Below are 20,068 nucleotides of genomic sequence, written 5' to 3'. Positions count from 1 at the left end.
AAAAAATTGTTTAATTTATAATAAATTATCATCCAATGAATCTTCTTACATAATAAAATAAATTTCTTTTCTATTTCATTTCAATCAATTATAAATGCAATAAGTTAAAAGTAGAATCATATAAAAACATTGTGTGTTTAATTGAGTGTTCACATTTTTTTTACACATTATGAGGTAAAATTAAATAAAAATTTTATTCTAAGATAAAACATATTGCGACTTAATGTATAAGTTATTTAAGTTATGAAAAAAAATGAAAATAATTATGTATATTACACCTACAATTAACTTTTCTTGATAGAAACAAAGCGAAAGCCACAGCCCAGTCATTATTCTTATTTTCAATATTATTCATATTTAATATTGGCTAACTTTCCATTCAATATTATTCATATTCAATAATAGATAAACAAGACATATCATAAATATTTTTAAAAATATATATATACTGGGTACCTGTAAATAACACATCAATTTCTATGATTTGAAATAAATAAAGCTGGAATTTTAATAAGAATAAAATGCATAAAATTTAAAATAAAACATGACCTTAAGAAAAGAATATTATTTTATTTCAATATAACAAATCAAAATACAAACAAGTACATAACTGTACAATAACTTCTTTATAACATCCTATTTCAGAATGAATCTAGTTTTCCTGCAAAAAAGTAACCAATTTATTTTACAACAGATTTATTAAATAATATGTACAGAAACAAAATATCTAATTAATTTTTGACGCATTTTAATTCTGGGTTAAGTTATAATATCAGTTAATTCTAACAATTAAAAAATACTTTTATTGATCCCAGGGAAATATTCGAAGAAAAATTCTATCCAATAATTTTCAACAATTTAGTTTTTCTCTTATAAATATCATACGTTATAGAATTTAATAAAGTTGCTCAAACCACCTGGGTTTTTTTATTATTTACTAGCGAGCATTGATTGTCACAAAAATAAATTTTAGCTAATTGTAACAAAAGGTAATAACAGCACAAAATGAATATTCCAGCTTGTAATAAAACTAAGTATTAATTTTATAAAATTCCATTGTACTTTGTAACATCTATTGCAAATGTGTAAAGTAGCGGATTCATTTGGATTGAAAAAATTGCAGCATCAAATATTAAAACAGCTATGAATAATATCCTATGAATTAACGAAACAACCTGGATAAAACTTCTCTTTACAGTATTATGAAACAATTAATTAGTTTAAAAATAGAGAGAACTATAATTGACTTTAAAAATGTTAAAAGTGGTGACCAAACTTCATTACTTTAAACTCACCTGTTATAAACTATTAATTTTTAAAATGCTTCCCAACCTTATGCTTCCAATGCATAAGTTAGAAAACTAATTGAAGCGGTATATATCGCTTAACAATGCTTATATATTGCATTTTGTAACTACAGATCAATCTGTTTAATAATTGAACATAAAAATGCATTTTAAATAAAGAATTTGATAGCAAAACTTTAATATTTTTTAAATTAGAAAGAATACATTCTCACCAAAATAGTTTGTAGCTATTAATATGTTATGTAATGTTAATATTTTTAATATTTAAACAAAATTTAACTTTTTTACGATTAAGAACTATGAACGAATTTTTTACTTTAATATGTGAAAATATTTTAAGTTTATATAAAATTAAATTATTTAATTAAAAGAAATTTTAACCTCAAGGAAATAAACAAACTAAAGGTTTTTAAACATGTAAAAAATATAAGAAATTTTTTTTAAGATAGTACTTTTAAAATCTGAAAATATGTTATTTGATTAAAATTTCTATCAATTAAAAAAATATATGATCCTTCAAAACTATACTCCATTAAGTATTAAAAGTCATAAGCATAAGCATAAGTTATTAAAATATGCGATAAAGAGGAATGATTTTCTACATTTGTAATGAATTTACAAACTAACTACAGAATATAAATTTTATGCCATCAAGATAGGTTGGTTTAAACTAAACGGTTTTTTAAAATATTTAAATTTTTTTATACATAAAAAATTTTAATTTGAAGAGAACCAGTTGAAAAAAAAAGTTGAAAACCAGTGAAATATATATATATATATATATATATATATATATATATATATTAAGCATTATAACAGTACATAGCACTTAATAACAGCTATGCAATAATTTTTAAATTTTTTTTATAATAAATTTTTACTTTTAAATTTTTAATATTTAAAAATTATGAAAAGAAATTTACATTAAAATGACATGTAAGCTATGATAAAATCAAATCATTTGACTAAAAAAGAAATTTCCCTCTAACAAATCAAGAAATTCTAGTATAGGCATAATTTTTAAAAAAACAAGCTGCAACTTTTTTAAGAAAGTAATAAATTTAGGCGACTAAACAGCTAAGATTTTAGGAAAGTACTTTTGAAAATCAAAAACAGGTATTTTGATTAAAAAAATTTTAGATTTAAAAAAAAATATATTTCCTTATAAAATTTTTCCTTTAAAATCATAAAAATTATTTACTAATAATCTGAAAATATTTTAATACAAATTACAGTCGAAGAAATTATTAAAATTGCAGTTCTACATATAGAATATGAAGTAGATTTTCTAATTTTGCTATGAATTTGTAAAATAGATTCCACAAATTATAGAATGGGTACTACTGAGTTAAAATGTAGTTTTATCATGTTCTTACCTTTTCTGTTGGTTCTCGTTCATTCTAGTTCTAGTACTCAGCCATTCTAGTTGATTCACACTGTCAGAATTTCCGGACTTATCATGAAAGGAAGAAAAATAATTAGAATATGAACATGGAAAAAACTGTTAAAAATCAACAAAATAAAAACATTAAATTGAAGGGAAAAAAACTGCTTAGAACTCATTTCTATGCAATAAGTTTATGTTTACCAGCTATCTTGTACATGCGTAATGCTTATCGGAAATTATTATTAACTACTGAAGATCTTTCTTATAAAATAATTACCATTGGCAAATACTATAAAATATAGTTCAGAATCTAAATGGGAAATTTAGATTACTTAATTTAGAATTAGGTAAAATTAGATAAGTTAGGATAAAATTAAATCATTTGACTAAAAAAATTCTTCCCCCCCCCTCATAAAAAATTCTAGTACCTTTAAAATTTTCAATTTCAGTCTAGTATGTGTATGGTATGTTTGTTAGTCTAGTATGTGGTCAATATTTACAAAAGTCAAATTTTTTAGGAAAGTACTTTTGCTAATCAGAAATAAGTATTTTGATTAAAAAATGTTAATGATTTAAAAAAAAAAATTTCCTTAAAATTAAACAGTTATTTACTAATAATCATAAAATATTTCAATAATACAAAGAATACCACAAATTATAGAATATAAAATGGATGCCACTAAGTTAAAATGTAGTTTTAGCATGTTCTTACCTTCTTTTCTGTTGACTGCTATTTTCAGTCTCTCCAGACTTTTCATGAAAGAAAAAGAAAATAATAAGAATATAACCATAGAAAAAACAGTAAAAAAATCAACAAAGTAAGAACAATGAATTGTGAAAAAAAATAAAAAACTGCTTCTAACTATTTTCTATACAATATATCTGACAATAAGTTTAATGTTTACCATCTATTTTGTATACGCTCAATGCTTATCGTAAACTAGTATTAACTACTGATTATCTTGCCTTTAAAATAATTACACTAGGGTAATGCTATAAAATATAGTTCAGAATTGAAAGGGTAAAATTAGAGGACAAGTTTATATCTAAAGTAAAAAATCGAATTTAAAGTCTTAACTTATTATGCATCTTTTTCTAAAATGGGGTAAAATGTGTGTTTTAATAAATGCTGCCTAATATTTATAATTAAATTACATTATCAAATCAATCAAATATTATAAATGACAATCATTAAGAAAATAATAAGTTATAGTTCTTTTATAACATGACGTAGTATTAAAGTGAAAATTTTTCTTTTTTAAATTTTGTTCTCTAATTCAAATTTAGAAAAGGAATAAGATATGAATGGAAAAAAAAATCCGGCATAACAGACATAGAAGTCTATTCAAATTATAGATACTAAAATAGACCAATATATTACTTTTGTCCGGGTTACCCTTAATTTTAGAAATAAAATTCCTTGCCTTTTCCATTATAATTTCAAAAAATATTTAGATAAATTTTTTGCACTACATAGTAATCATCAGAAATATATATACATTCAACCGTCAATTAAAGTTACTTTTTTTTACGGAAAATATGCTTTTCTAAAAATAAAATTTCAATAGGTGAAAGTTCAACAGGAAGAGATTCAAAATAAACAACTCTATAAATCTTAAGATAGAGAATGATATAATATATTAAGAAAAAGATAAATAAGTTTAGATAAATAGTAAAATTTGCACAAGAACTGGAAAAAGAGCTAGAAACAGAAAACTTAATTCTATGAAGAAAGAAAAAATATTATGCTGCAAATATTTCTATACTTAAAAAGAACTTTAAATTTATTTCCACAAAAAAATATTCTTATTTTAAATAATTTTAAAAAATGCAAATATGTTACAGTAGATTTCTTTATGGGATAATAAAGTAGATTTTTATCTTAATTACTTTTAACCTCATTGGCTACATAGTGTTAACGTGAATTTTAGAGTGAATTTTATTTCAGGTATATTGCAAGATTTTTTTCATGTTTTGGCCGAAAATGACTACCGATTTTTTTAATAAATTAAATAAGGTAATTAAACTAAGTAAGTAAATTAATTTAAATAATTATTAAATTAAAAACTTTTTAAAAAAATAAAGAAGCATTTGATTTAAATAGCTATAGAAAATCATTTTTCTATTGTTAGGATTAATGGAACTTATATTTCTTTTTAAAACTAAAATGGTAACTTACATGCTAATCATACGAAGAAACATTCTTGTAGAATATAAACAGTGGCGTGCCAACTTTTTTTTCACTGGGGGGGCGAGCCAATGCAAAGTCATAAGCTTTGCTTGATTTAATATTTTAAAGTTAGTTGTGTTATTTTAATATTGTAATTTGTCTAATTGTAATTATCTAAACTATTTCCGTTGTTTATGACGACGATGATTTAACTATTACATCCACACCAATTTAGTTAACAAAAAATTATTTATCAATCCGAAACTAATTAAAAAGAAAAAAAGTGTATTAAAATTTAAAAAATTTAATTAATGAATTTTGTAATTTTACTCCTTTAAATTTATTAATGCTGAGCAATACATTTTATAGATACATTTTAATCATAATGACATAGAATGGTTTTTCGCTCCTCAAAAACATATTGAATTAAAAATAACTTGTTATTTACATTTTGATTTACATTGTTATTTGCATTGATTTGAATTTAATTATGAATATAAATTTTCAGTTTACAAAAAAATGGAAAATTAACTATATCTTAATTTTAATGATAAGCACAAGGTATAAAAACCTTAAAATAAATGAAGGAGTAAAAGAGATTGATTTCTAAAATTAAATCTTATTTTAAAATAACTTTGAATTCTAACAAGTCTTCTGATTTTTCTGGTTTATTCCAAGGTAAAGCTTAAAATATAAACAAAGAAAAAAAAATACAATTTTAAACATATAAATATGCAGTAATTCAATGAAGTAGAATTAACTTTATCATATTAAGTTTTCATGATGAAGAAATTAAAACAAATGAAGGAATTAATTTCCAAAGCGTCATATTTAAATATGTTTCTTATTTACAGAAGTATAATCTAAACACATTATTACTTGTAAAATTATAACCAAAATTTTATTCTATATTGGAGGCTACATGCTTTTTTAACTTAACGATGTAATATTATCTTTTGAATTATAGTTATTCGAAACAAAATTGGATACCGAAAAACTGTAATGGAAATTTAAAATAATCAACCAAATGATATTAGGAAATTATGTTATATACTTTTAAAATATTTAAAAATTTTGAAGTATAAATTTATAGAAATATATTTAAAGAATTTAAAATATTCTAACAAAATATAGAGAAAACAATTAACAAAAATATCATTAACATAAACGTAAAAGCAAAAATCCGATAAAAATGAAATCTAAAAAAAATTATTACAACTAAACAAAGATTAAATCTGAAAAATTTGCTGTACTTATTAAAAATTTGCTGTATTATAACATAGTTTTTATTAAGACTTATTATTTTAATAATGAGAATTAAGAGTTACTGGTTACAAAATTAATCACAAAAATTCTCATTTAGCATAAAAATGTTTGAAAAATAACAAGGACAGAGGAATAGAAATTATTATAAAGAAAATAAAAATCCGAAAAAAAAATATTTTTGAAAATAACTAACAAATAATCAAAGTAAACTACGAAGTTAGAAAATTAAAATGTTCGGAAAAAGCATTTCAATAATACATGACCAAATATAGAAAGTAAATAATGTCAGACAAAAATCGTAATTACTGAGTCAGGTATACTGGCAAAAAATGCATTAAACTCTGTCTGACGCACAAAAAAAAGGAATAAATTAAAAGATTACTGATCATCACTGAACAACCTTAGAATCGACAGCCCTGTGTATAACAAAAATATTCAAATCGCAAACATAAGAAAGCTCTAACTTGCTCTGACTAAATTGTCGGACTGTGTTTTTTTTTTTTCTCCACATTACGGCTATCCCATTATTTTAAGGGTCAAGAATCTGCATACGTTGAATGAAAAAGTTTATTCAAAGCAAGTACGTTTTCGTTGGGGGAATTTCTTGAGTCTTAAAATCGTCTACTCTTACACTAATTATTTCGCATATTTAAAGTTAGGCTCCCGAACTATCCGAATTGAGTCCTATGAAAATGCGATTGTTTGATCTAAGAATGCTCGCTTTGTTTATTTATTCATTTACGCTCAATACATTGTTTGATTTTGCTACAAAATAGAAAGCTTTAGCCTCTTGCTAGTTCACGTACATAAATAATTATTACACGTACATAAATAATTATTATTTGAAGTACCTGCACTGCACAGAATCACAAATTAAAAGTACGTGAGCATGCGAGATATTACAAGAAAGTGCTAAACCTCACCACTCGAGTAACGAAATAACTTTTAAATTTGAACAAAATAATAGTTTGCGTTTGCACGGTTTAGCCGTTTCTGTACATGTTCCGTAAATTTTCACATTTAACTGGCCAATTAGAATATGAAAAGGCAATAGATTTCTTTTATCTTTGTTTTTATCGCTTTTCTACTAGTAAAAATAATGTGATGCAAAAAAAAAACGAAATATAATTTACTACTAATTGGATATTTAATTATTTTAATAATTCTTTATAAAATTGAGCAATGTTTTAAACTTTTTTTTAAGATTTGGGTGTCAATGTCGAAGCTGAATATTTGTTTGCTTCTTCTAAATGCTACAATTTATAATTTTAGTTGAGATTCCTCAAAATTGTCAGGAAATCGCATGAACAATTGGAACTTAAAGCGAGGATTTTCGTTTTAAGAGATCCTGAAAATTGATTAGTAGAAGAGAAATTGACATTGAATGTATTAACTATAAAATCGGTGATGGCTCCCGATTTCTACTTTGCCCAGGGACTTCTTTTTTCTCTTTTAGACGAAATCTTAAAATAAATTATCCCATTTTTTTCTTTGATGCATACTTCTATATTCATTTTTGCATACTTTTAGCTTTCTGAAATTATTTTATAAGAAAAAGCTTTTTTTTTATACATAAATTTTAAAATTCTAAGAAATTTTCTGAAATTAATTTTTAATTGAACTATAAGTTATAGTTTTATTATGTTACGCAAGCTAAAAGAAAAACAAATTAGTTATAGAACTTTTAAAATTGGATATAATGAATTTGAGAACTGATGATAAAAACGACATGCGACGTGCGTTATTTATGTTAATTGATGAAACAACAATTTTAACACCAAAGTTTCATTCATATTGTCTATCAAAGAAAATTGTTTTTAAACGAAGCTGTTAAGGCTACAGGCCATCAAATAAAACCAAAATATTTTGATTCAGATTATTATTATTATCCGGTATACAGAAAGACAGGTATGATGGAATTAACAGGTCAGACACTGAAAATTGTATTTGGAAGGTTTTATAAAATCAAAAAATGGATTTAATATAAAATGTAAACTTTGATGAAAGTATAGCTTTGTCTATATATAATATGGTTAAAATATGACGTATTAAATTAAATGATATTGTAAAATCAAAAAAAGAATAATAACATTTGGAGCTAATTTAATTCATTAAGTTATCACTTTATTATTATTTTTAAACTTAATTTTTCAGACAATTTTAGTAAATATCTGCATTGTTGTATTGATTTTAAAGTTTATAAAACTGGCGCATGTATCACTTATTGGCAATGGAAGCGTCTAACTTAAAATTAAATAATTAAAGTAATCATAAAAAGTCTTAAATAAAGTATCACTAGTCAACAAGCTAATTATAATGCAAGTCATGAAGTGTCAATTTTATAAAACTTCTTGAATCTGTTTAATATATAGTTATAAAAAATGAAATCACTTATATGTTTAGAATTGAAAATTTTCAACACTTGTTATAGAAATTGGATGGAATTTTACGATTTTATGTATCACATATGCTCTTCTTTTAAAAAGCCACTATAAAAAAAATATTCATCAGTTATATAATTAACATCGAGCTAAAAATAAAGTTACGTTACTCCAGTGTGTACAGGGACCTAAAAATATGGCTGTATTTTAAAGAAGATTCTTTTTTGAATAATTTGCCTATTGAAACTTCTGATCAGAATGGCAAGTAAATATATATATATTCGCGACGTCATATATGAGTAAACAATCATGATGGGGGACTATTTATTTATTTGAAATTCCAAAGCAAATATAATACCAAAGAAAAAGGTTATACAGCTTTTTTCCTAAATAAAAAATTCTTTTTAATGGCTTGTCTTGACAATGAATTTTATTTGCTTCTGAATTTTAAAAAGAAAAATAAAATAAAATACCAAATGCGGAAAAATAAATAAAATTTAAGTAGTTTTATGTGTAGTATTTTTCTCATCTTGTTCCAGTTTAATTGATTTGGATTTTAGTCGTAATTGTCATGTTTAAAACGGGAAATAAAAATATTCAATTGATAAAGAGAAATATTCACATTTTAAAGAAATGATGAATTACAATAGTATTGATCGCATTAATTTTTTAATCTCTATCAACAACATTTATAATTTCAGCATTAAAATTTTTGAAAATTAATACTTTAAAGTCAGAAAAATATTCATGAAAAAAGCTTTCACAAAGTTAATTAACACAATTTTAGCATCCTATGAAATTATGATTAAAAAAAAAAGACTACAAAAATTATGCAGATAATTTTTTTCCCTCCATTGTTACGGAATGTGTTTTTCCCTCCAATATTGCCCCATTCTTAAAAATAAGTTTCTTGTTTAATTAAGGTTTTTATTACTGAGAATAATAAAATATTATGGAAATTTTCAATGAACCTTTTTTTAAGAATAATTTTTTAAATAAATAAATTGTTGAATTGTTAAATAAATAATTTGCTGAAAATAAAAATGGGAGTTAATTTGTTTGTATTAAAATAAAAATTATCATTATTTAAACGAATCATCATTATTTATACAAATTATTGTTGGTGTATAATGTTTTTTTTAAAATGGTTTATTTCACATGAGAGAGAGAGAGAGTAAATGTATAACAGATTTGGTGTTAGAGTTCTGCTCTACGTAATCATATAATATACATAATATAATAATAGTTATCATATAAGATAAAAATAAAATGATAAATTTAAAAAATCAGAAAAAGGAAAAAGAAAAACACCTTTCAGAGCTGATATGATGCATTCTCAATCGTGTTATTTTCCTGTTTTTAGAATCAATAGTTTTTCGGTCATTTTTATTTATTTATTTTTAGTATATTAAACTACAATAAATATCACTTTTGTGCCAAAAGAACAAAAGAAAATTAATTTCAATAAAATAAAGACATTGATGATCTTAAAGAACCGATATTAAAATGTACCTCCTAAAGTCGAAAGAATAATCGAAAATACGAAAAAAAAAATTTTATTTCAACGACGTCATTTCATTTACTATTTTTATTTCATTTACTATTTTTTTATTGACTAGGATTTTCCTAAAAAATTAAAGGTTGAATTTCATTTTTGTATAAAAACAAAGTTGTTTAAAAACAAAAAGAATTCAAAATATCATTTTACAATTAAAAAAAATTAAATTCGTAATATAAACTAATCCATACACCAACAACAAACGGTAAAATCATGAACTAATGTACTATTTGATATACGAACATAATAAAAACATTTATTATACGAACAACTATCTAAAACAATTCAAATAGTACATAAATGCATAATTATTAAAGCATTAAATAATTTAATGAAATGAAAACATTTGCTTACCTCCTTCGATATCTATTTTACGTTTCCTTGTTATTTAATTTATCAAACTGATGTAAAAAAAATAACGACAAAAAAAAAAACCCAAGTAATTTAAAACAATTAAACAAAATAAAAAAATATGTTTTCTTTTGAAATTGATAACTTAAATTATGTAATTAAAAGAGCTAAAAAGAAAATTTAACAGAGAGCGTTTATTTACGTTAGTCTAAGAAATGTCTCATCACAAAAAGACCAGACCAGAGAAAATGTCAACAAGTCCTCTCCAGTTTAGATCCCTTAAAAGCTTAAAACACCTGTTTTCTCAGAAAATCTGGATAATTGCTTGTTTGAGACGATTTACGAAGAGATATCCAAATAAGATATGTTTCTGTGGATATCAGACATTTTAAAAAGAGCACAAAGGAGTAAAAGGCCATAAAAATGAAAATTTAAGAAGCAAAAGTACTTTTACCCATAGTGTGTAACATGAGGTGACTGTTTTTGAGGAGTCAAATAACTGTCTTTGTGGGTGGCTTGGCCACCAGAATTATATGCCAAAGTGGGTGGAAAGGAAATTTTTGAAGGTCAGGGGTGGCTTTGAAACCAATTTTTATCAGTGAAGGTTGCATTTTATTGCTCTTTCCACCAGGGAAGGGTAAAAGAGATGACGTTGGGATGAGATTTTCTTTTAATTATATAGAAAGTTATATGTAAAAGAAAAGTCTTTGTCTTACGAAAATTTTTTAGACAGTTTTTTTTTTCTAAAATTACCAATTTAACTTAATTTTATTTTCACGAATGTTTAAATTTCAATAAGGGCAAAGCAAATTATTCGCCTTTCAATTAAATTTCAGAAGAAAATAAAAGTTTTAATTTCAAAAATAGCTTTAAAGTAGAAAAAAAAACAGTACTTTTTTTCAAAAGTTACCAATTTAACTTGACTTCATTCTCTCGAATTTCCGAATTTCAGAAGTGGCTGAGAACACTATTCGCCCCCTCAATTAAATTTCAGAAGAAAAGAAATTAAAAAAAAAACTTTAACGTTGAAATTTTTTTTCTTCTAAAATTACCAATTTAGCTTTATTTTCACGAATGGCTAAACTTCAGAAGGGGCGAAGCACGTTTTTCACTCCCTCAATTTAAATTCCCAGTAAAATAAAGTTTTTGATTTCGAAAATAACTTTAAAGTAGAAAAAAAATAGGGCTTTTTTTCTAAAGTTATCAATTTAACTTGACATTATTTTCACGAATGGCTAAATTTCAGAAGGGGCGAAGCACATTTTTCACCCTTCAATTAAATTTCAGAGGTTAATAAAGTTCTTAATTTCGAAAATAGCTTTAAAGTAGAAAAAAATGTGTGTCTTTTCTAAAGTTACCAATTTAACTTGGCTTCATTCTCATGAATGTCTAAATATCAGAAGGGGCTAAGCACATTATTCGCCCCCTCAATTGAATTTCAAAAGAAAATAGTGTTTTTTTAAAAAGAAAAAAGAAACTTTAAAGATGAAAAAGAGTTCTTTTTTTCTGAAACTACTAATTTAACTTAACTCTATTTTCACGAATGGCTAAACTTCAGAAGGGGTAAAGCCAGGGCCGTAACTACGCCGGGGCAGCCGGGGCACCGCCCCGGGGCCCCGACGGTCAAGGGGGCCTCATATGAAGAGACCACATCATGTTTTTTTTTCTTCAAAATAAAGCACTCTTATTATATATATGTAGGAAAGAAATTGCGTTAAGATAGTGTTGATGAAAATTTTCTTTTTTGTAATAGCGTACTTACTATAACATAAAGGGAAGGGTAAAAAACGGTAGAACACCTTTTCACAAATTATTTCCCTTTCTTAAAAGAACAAACACGCTTTGCAGAGAAGGGGAAAGGCCACAGCTGCATGTAGTTGATTGCGTCAGACCCGGTGGCAGAGGGCCCCTCTAAAATTTAGATGATGGGGCAAACGATGCGTTTCACCCCTCCTGAAATTTAGACACTCACAAAAATAAAGTCAAGTAAAATCAGTAATTTAAAATAAAGGATTTTTTTCAATTTTGAAGCTATTTTTGAAATAGAAAACTTTATATTCCTCTAACATTTATGTGTCTTGCCTCTTCTGATATTTAGTTATTCGCCAAGACGAAGTCTAGTAAAATAGGTAATTTTAGAGGAAAAAAAAGGCTATTCTTTTTCAGCTTTGAAGATATACATCAAGTTATTCTGTTATGGGCGATTAATATGTTTTTTGACTTTTGAAAAAGTAAAGTAAAGGTAGAAAAAGTATTTTATTTCCAACTTTTACTCTATTTTCTACCGAAATAGTAATGAGGGGGCGAACATAGTTTTTCGCCCTTTCTGAAATTTCAAAGTGTTAAAAAATAATAAAAATTGGTAACTAAAAAAAAATGTTATTTTTGAATCTATTTTCCAAATAGAAAGCTTTATTTTCTTCTGAAATAAAAGTAAGGGGGCGAAAAATTTGCTTCTCATTTTCTGAAATTTGGACATTAATAGAATAAAATCAAGTAAAGTTGAAAATTTTCACAATTTCGACGATATTTTTAAAATAAAAAACTTCATTTTCCTCTTAAATTATAGTAAGGGTATAGAAAACTTTAATTTCTTCTGATATAAGGTAAGGGGGGCTAAAAACTTTTTGTATCTTCAGAAATTTAGACATTTGAAATAATAAAGTCCAGTAAAATTGTTTTTTTAAAAAAAAAAAAAACTTTGAAGCTATTTTTCAAAAAGAAAATTTTATTTTCTTCTTAAAGTGAGGAGGTGAAGAATATACTTCACCCCTTCTGAATTTCAGACATTCGCAAGAATAAAGTCGAGTGAAATTTATATTTAACTCTTATTTTCGACTTTAAAGCTATTTTCCAAAATTGAAAACTTTAGCCTCCCCTTCCGAAAATTTGACATTCGCAATAATAAAGTAAAACAGAATTGAGAATTTCAGAAAAAGAAATTACTTTTTTTCCCAATTTGATAGCTATTTTTCAAATTGAAATAGAAATCGCCCCCCAAGAAAAATGCTTCGGTTTTGTTTCAATTTTTTTCTACATATTACAAGTTTCAATTTATTAAAAAAATTTAAAAGAAAATCACGAAAAGAGAAGAGGAGCACATCATAAAAAAACATAACAAGTGTTTAGAAAACTAAAATAAGCACCACTGTTTTGCATCCTGAAAAATGCATTCTACACTGAGACTAATAGATATATTTGAAAGCATCTTTTGACTGTGGGTGGTATGAAGGTGTTAAAACCTTCATACCCCCCACAGAGTTGACCCACAGTTATCTGACTCCTCAAAAAATAGCCATCTCCTTTTACACCATGGGAAAATGACCTTTTCCTTCTTTAAATTGCCTTAATCATTTTTATGACCCTGGGCTCTTTTGTGCTTTTATAAAATGTCATATATTTACAGTACCATCTATATGTCCCTTAAGTTGTCTTAAACTAGAAATTATCTCGATGTTCTAGGAAAACAGATGTAAGCTTTTAAGGAATGCTTTTAAGGTAAGCTTTTAGGTCATTTTGTCAAGAGATTTTTTCTGAGACAAACGTAAAACGTTGCAGTTAAATTCCAGTTTTTAACTCATTTAATTGCGTCATTTAAATTAACCATTTTTAATTGAGATATAAATTTTCTGTTACCTTTTGTTTTGTTCAATTTTTGAAATTAAAATTTAACTTCAATTAAGAGTTTTTTAAATTATTTGCAACTTCATTTTTTCAAACATAAATCGTGATATCAATAATTCCCATTCCTAATAAAAAATTTCTTTGGAAAACAAGAAAACCAAATGTAAATTTATTTATAAGGAGGTAAGTAAATGTTTGCATTAACTCATTTAATACATTTAAATTTTATATTTATATACTGTTAGAATTCTAGATTTATACCTTGTTAGATTTATACCTCTTTATATTTAAACTTTATTGATTTCAGTAAAGCCTTTGATTCAGTTAAGAGAGAGAAATTATGGGAAATTTTATCACTTTATAATATACCAGAGAAATATATTAACATAATCAAAGATATGTATGATAACAGCAAAGCATGTATAGAAGTAAATGGAGAATTAACTGAATTCTTTTTAGTAAAAACTGGCGTGAGACAGGGATGTGTTTTATCGGGATTTTTATTTATACTGGTGATAGACTGGATTATGCGAAACAGCTTGAAAGATGAAAAAAGAGGAATAAGGTGGAATTTCACAACTACTTTAGAAGACCTTGATTTTGCTGATGACATCGTACTTATTTCATCCAAATGTACAGACGTTCATCTTAAAACAGACAAATTCAACAAATATTCAAATAGTGTAGGTTTATTCATGAACAAGAAGAAAACTAAAGTTATGAGAATAAATCAAAAGAAAAATGACAAAATTAAAATCGAAAATCACGAAATAGATGACATAGAGTCATTTAGCTATTTAGGTTCTATTGAAGATAAAAAAGGTGGAAGTAGTGAAGATATTAGGCAGAGAATAATCAAAGCAAGAACATGTTTTAAGGGATTACATAAATTTTGGAGAGAGTCAAATATTGAAATAAAGACAAAAATAGTTGTTTACAAAGCTATTGTTAGAGCAGTACTATTGTATGGCGCAGAAACCTGGAAACAGACTAAGATCGAAATACAAAAATTAGAAACCTTTCAAAACAAATGTTTAAGATTTATTTTTAAAATTTTCTGGCCTTACAAAGTATCAAATCAAAATCTATTAAAGAAAGCTAAAATAAAAACAATCGAAGATGAAATTAAAAAACGAAGATGGAGCTGGCTCGGACATATCCTTAGAATGCCCAAAGAAAAAATTTCATCTGTTGCGCTTACATGGGCCCCTGATGGTAAGAGAACAAGAGGAAGACCCAGACTTACCATCCAGCGCATGTTTTTGGGCGAATTAAAAGAATGTGGAATATCTGGCTGGGAGGAAGCAAGATCTATTGCTAAAGACAGGGGGCGTTGGAGGGATATGCTGGAGGCCTTAAGTGCCCAAGGCACGTAGAGGATAAGATAAGATAAGATAAGAATTCTTTTATAAGAATGGTAAAATAAAAACTGCTTTTTTTTATGTTCGTATATAAATTTGATTTGTATAGTACTTTAATTCATAATTTTACTGTTTATTGTGTGCATGGATTTTGTTCTGATTTTATATTTTTTAAATTATTAACACCTTTAAATTTTTTGAATTGGAACTTCGAATTTTTAGGGTTTTTAACAACTTTGTTTTCATTAAAAAATGAAATGCAATCTTTATTTTATATAAAAAAAAATCATATTTAATTTAATAAAAAAGCTATGAACATCAGCTTAGAAATCCGTAGCAATTAAAATTCATTGCCATGACAAACCATTAAAAAGTATTTTTTTTTAATTAGCAAATATGCTTTGATTTTTTTCTCATTTTTCTTTCATAAAAAAAAAAAAAAAAAAAAAAAAACTATTACTCTTTGTCATAATTTTGCCACATATCGTTGGTTCAAAACTAAATCGACACTTCTGCATTATCTTCTCATGTTATTTGAATGAGAAGTGAGTGCAGAAGTGTCGTTTTAGTTTTGAACCAGCGATATGATTACATGGCGTCATGAATATATAGGCCAAATATTCAAGAACGAATTCTTTTCAAAATATAGCTATATTTTCTAGGGACCTGTCCATATTGGAGTAAAGCAACTTTGTTATTTGTTAATCGATGTATATAGAGAAAAAATTTCTGTTTATTTTTTCAATTAGGACTTTTTAAAATGTGGATATATGTGCCGATAGAAATAAAAGTCTATAATTTCCTTCAGTTTCCATAACGCGATCAAAAAATTTTAGATTTGAAATTAAAAAATAATTTTAATTATTATAATGATTTTGTCTTGAAAAGACCTTCCTAAACCTGTTGAATCCGGTATAGTAACCGGATTCAACAGGTTTATAAAATTGGTATTTTATGATTAGCATTATATTTAGAGGAAAAGGAGGCTACTGTGGGCATGGGGGACAGACAAGAGGAGACAACATGAATAGCCTTTTTCCCCCCTAGTCATATTTCCTCGGTGAGATGCCGTAAATTGGTAACATTTACGTGCAGTGAACCAAAAACGTACCATCCTGAATAACTTTTAATTTGATGATCGGATCTTCACGTTCTAGGACTCCATCTTAATAATTCAAGGGTGTGACTTCAAATATACAAATTAATTAGTGCACGATATTTTATTTTAAGTTACGCAATCAGACACAAAAACATACTTTCCCTGAATAAACATAACTTTTGTTCAACAGATTCGATTTTCTAACCCCCGTAATACAGGTTGCTGTAATCTGGGAAATATGGTCCCAATAGTTGGGTCGGGTGAGCTACCCAAAGTTTGGACCCCCAAATGTTAAGGGAATTGAAAAATTTTTGCACACTATTATAAAATTCTTTTATCTAATTTTTGAATGGAGTTATCTTTAGATAAGAGCCATGCAAAAAATAACTTTTAGTAAATATTTAGTATTTTTTATTTAATAATAGTCTGATGTTGTTGATCATTTACGTTGTACTAGTGCTACACAATAAGCTATTGGCGACGGTCTGGGGAACATCCCTTGAGGTTTGATCCTCTGCAGAGGGGATGGCACCCCCGCTTCGGTAGCCTGGCGACCTGCACGTGAATTCGAGCATTTTATGTTAGAACAGTTTAACGAGGACCAATACCGCACACCCTCGGTCCCTACGCAGACTGATCCAAGTGGTCACACACCCGCACACTGACAGCAGCCAGTGAGGCTTGACTTCGGTGATCTGCTGGGAACCGTGTCTTAACGATCAGTTCACTGCGGGACAATAATAGTCTGAAAACTTTTGAATCGCAAGGCATATTTTTTTAAAAATTTTTTTTTAATCATTTTAAAGTATCTAATTCCACATGGAAAATACAAAATTTGAGCGAAATTGGTTGATTAGTTCTTGAGAAATTGAGTTTTAATAGTACGACTTTTTTTAAATTTAATTTCTCAGGATTAATCGATTTCGCTGAAATTTTGTATTTTGCCATGTGGAAAACTTACAATGTTTTGTTATCCAATTTATATGCGAACAAATAACTTGTTTTCATAAACATATTCGCTAACATGATACATAAATAGCTAAAGCACGATTAGAGATGGAGTAGTGAAAGTTTTTGAAAGGGCCTCCGCCAAAAATTTTTGCCCCAGGGCCCCGAGGGGTGAAGTTACGGCACTGGGTAAAGCACATTATTTGCCCCCTCAACTTAAATTCACAGTAAAATAAAGTTTTTGATTTTGAAAATATTTTTAAAGTAGGAAAAGAAATGGATATTTTTTTCTAAAGTTACCAATTGAACTTGACTTCATTCTCACGAATATCTGAATTTTATAACTGGCTAAGTACACTATTCGCCTCTTCAATTAAATTTAGGACAAAAATAATGTTTTTTTTAAAAAAAAAAACTTTAAAGTTGAAAAAAAGTTCTTTTTTTTTACAAATTACCAACTTAATTTTATTTTCACGAATGGCTAAATTTTAGAAGGGGCGAAGCACACTATTCGCCCCCTCAATTGAATTTCAGAAGAAAATAGTGTTTTTTTTTCTTACATTTTTTTTTTACAAAAGCTTCAAAGCTGAGAAAAAGTTCTTTTTTTTCTTCTAAAATTACCAATTTAACTTAACTATGTTTTCAAGAATGGCTAAATTTCAGAAGGGGCGAAGCACGTTATTCGCCCCCTCAATTTAAATTCACAGTAAAATAAAGTTTTTGATTTCGAAAATAACCTTAAAGTTGAAAAAGAAATGGTTATTTTCTTCTAAAGTTATCAAGTTAACTTGACATTATTATCACGAATTTCAAAATTTCAAGAGGGGCGAAGTACATTATTCACCCTTCATTTAAATTTCAGAATAAAATAAAGTTTTTTTTCTTAGAAAATCGCTTCAAAGTTGAAAAAAGTTTTTTTTCTTCTTTTAAGTTTACTAATTTAAATTGACTTTATTTTTGTGAATGTCTAAATTTCAGAAGGGGCGAAGCGCAATATAGGACTTTTTATTAAATTTCAGAAGACAATATGGTTTTCTTTTTGAAAAATAGCTTCAAAATTGAAAAGAAAAAAGATTGTTTTTCCTAAAATTACCAATTTTACCTGGCTTTATTTCTTGCCTTTATATTTATTATAACCTCTTACTTTAATTTCAGAGGAAAATTAGGTTTTTTACTAGGAAAATAGCTACAAAGTTCAATTAAAAAGTTACTTTTTTCTAAAATTTTACTTTTTGACTATTTTTTAATCGGAATTTTACTTGATTATATTTTCTCGAATGTTTAAATTTCAGGAGGGGCGATATATATTGTTTGCCCCCTCACTAAAATTTCAGAGGGGGCGACTGCCCCCTCTGCCCCCCCGGCTGGCACGCCACTGAATATAAAGATTAAAAAATATAATTACTAAAAACTAAATAAAGAAAATAAAAACAAACTATTTGTGAAAAATTAATAAATAATAGTGTACTGAAAATATAACATGAGCTAAAGAATAAAAGTTTACTTACTTAGTCTGTTGTGTATCGCATTCCTGCAATAAAACAGAAAAGAGACCTCTTTTGAAGTTGACCATTTCCATTATTTATCCCCTTTTTTTTCAAATTTTTTGGTGACCATTGAATCTTTTGGCGTCTGGGGTAAGTGGACCACCTGGTTGAAGAGACTTTTTCTTAGAATCGGGGGAGGGGGTTTAAAGTGCTAAGCGTTCGCTTTCCCCTCTCTTTTTCCCTTAACTTGAAGGATTGGAAACAAGGTCGCTTAAATGATTCTTTTTAAAAATACGTGTCCTGTGATTTCAGACAGTAAAATGTCCTCAAATTAAGATCAATATTTATTTTTAAATTATTAAAAACAATTTCTGGTGTTATAAAGGAAAAATAAATTAAATAACAAAAACATTTAGTTAACTACCAACGATAAACGAACTCTCGAAATTAAATAATTGCATTAGGTCAAAACTTATTTGTATGCTTTTTTTTTTTTCAGAAAAACTTTAATACTTCTACACTTGGAAATAATGCTTACATAAATGTTTTGACTTGCTGTGCAGAAAAATAAAATCCTGTTTCTCTATAAGATTAATATGTATTATTAATATATATTATTAACTCTTTCTATTAAGGAATTGTTCCATGCGAAAATTAAAAAAAGAAAAACAGGGAGTCTCTGACTCCCCCCGTTTCCGATCACCTACCCGCGTAATTGTTTCACTTAAATCCTTGTTTTATTTTTCTCCCTTAAAAAGCAATATTTTAAACTGAAACGCTGAACATTTTGCTTTTAAAATGTACAAGTGAAGTAGCGTTATGTAAGAATGTTTTGTTAAAATGCTAATCGTAACGAATTCGAGGACTACCTCAACTTGAAAATTATCATCTGCACTTTAAAGAAGATTTGACCTAAGGAATACAGATTGTGTATTACAACAATAAAACAAGAAAAATTGCTGAGAAATTATTTTATTTGTTGACGAGAATTTTAACAGTTTAAACTGAGGATACTTTTTATCGTTAGGTTTATTTATTTTTAAAAATGTCAATTTAACTGTTAAGATTTATATCTTGCAACATGCAAATTCCTCTCTCTCTCTCTCTTTCGCTACTCTTAATTGACAAT

The 20,068-nt window shown here is 26.5% G+C and overlaps 1 long non-coding RNA gene across 2 annotated transcripts; it reads right to left on the bottom strand.

Annotated features, from left to right (window-relative positions):
• Positions 1-550: 550 nt before the first annotated feature.
• Positions 551-19,076, bottom strand: LOC147809308 (uncharacterized). 2 transcript variants are annotated; one of them, XR_015433693.1, is made up of 4 exons: positions 18,961-19,076; positions 3,407-3,444; positions 2,684-2,760; positions 551-661 (listed from the first exon to the last, which is right to left on the bottom strand). It is a non-coding gene; the product is annotated as an uncharacterized LOC147809308 (long non-coding RNA). The 2 variants fall into 2 exon arrangements; XR_015433694.1 differs by lacking the exon at positions 18,961-19,076 and adding an exon at positions 4,874-4,912.
• Positions 19,077-20,068: the final 992 nt, after the last annotated feature.

The sequence above is a fragment of the Parasteatoda tepidariorum genome, chromosome 5 (genome assembly GCF_982258835.1).
Source record: "Parasteatoda tepidariorum strain Cologne lab strain chromosome 5, Ptep-v5.0, whole genome shotgun sequence".
NCBI lineage: Eukaryota > Metazoa > Arthropoda > Arachnida > Araneae > Theridiidae > Parasteatoda > Parasteatoda tepidariorum.
Note: the sequence above shows the minus strand (reverse complement) of the source record. Positions and strands in the feature narration are given on the sequence as shown.